Source organism: Schistocerca piceifrons, unplaced genomic scaffold, assembly GCF_021461385.2.
Source record: "Schistocerca piceifrons isolate TAMUIC-IGC-003096 unplaced genomic scaffold, iqSchPice1.1 HiC_scaffold_640, whole genome shotgun sequence".
Taxonomy (NCBI): domain Eukaryota; kingdom Metazoa; phylum Arthropoda; class Insecta; order Orthoptera; family Acrididae; genus Schistocerca; species Schistocerca piceifrons.
Genome location: NW_025728884.1, coordinates 37064 through 37500, shown reverse-complemented (window position 1 = coordinate 37500; position 437 = coordinate 37064). Strand labels below are relative to the sequence as shown.

Here is a 437-nt window from a genome sequence, read left to right as displayed (position 1 = left end):
TAATCTTTGAGACAAGCATATGACTACTGGCAGGATCAACCAGGGAGCTGCGCCAACTAGAGCTGAGCAGCCGGCCGCCCGGGAGTGTGTCCCGGGGGCCCGCGCGAACACGCAAGCGTCCGCTCAATCATTCTGCAAACAGGAGGAGGCTGAGCTCCCCTGCACAATACACCTCGAAACCCTCTCAGGTCCCGGCGGCGCGCAGCGCCGTCCCAAGTACTTGGTCGGGTTCGAGAGAGGCGCAATCGCCCGGAGTTAGGCGAGTAGACGCTTTCGGTGCGACCACCCGTGCTCCCAACTGAGCTTGCCGCTGCCGACAGAGGCCCGGGAGCGTGCTGTCGTGGCATTGCCGGCGGGAGACAACACGCGCCACCTACGGTGACCGGCAGCTCCAACGCCAGCGCCACAGAAGGACAAAAGCCCCACTTGGGTGCCGA

The 437-nt window shown here is 64.1% G+C and overlaps 1 non-coding gene across 1 annotated transcript in view; it reads right to left on the bottom strand.

The window, feature by feature from the left end:
- Positions 1–46, bottom strand: part of LOC124764805 — a 1909-nt gene extending 1863 nt beyond the window's left edge. Inside the window, exon 1 of the ribosomal RNA XR_007012802.1 lies at positions 1–46. This exon is cut by the window's left edge and continues 1863 nt beyond it. This is a non-coding gene — a ribosomal RNA (small subunit ribosomal RNA).
- Positions 47–437: the final 391 nt, after the last annotated feature.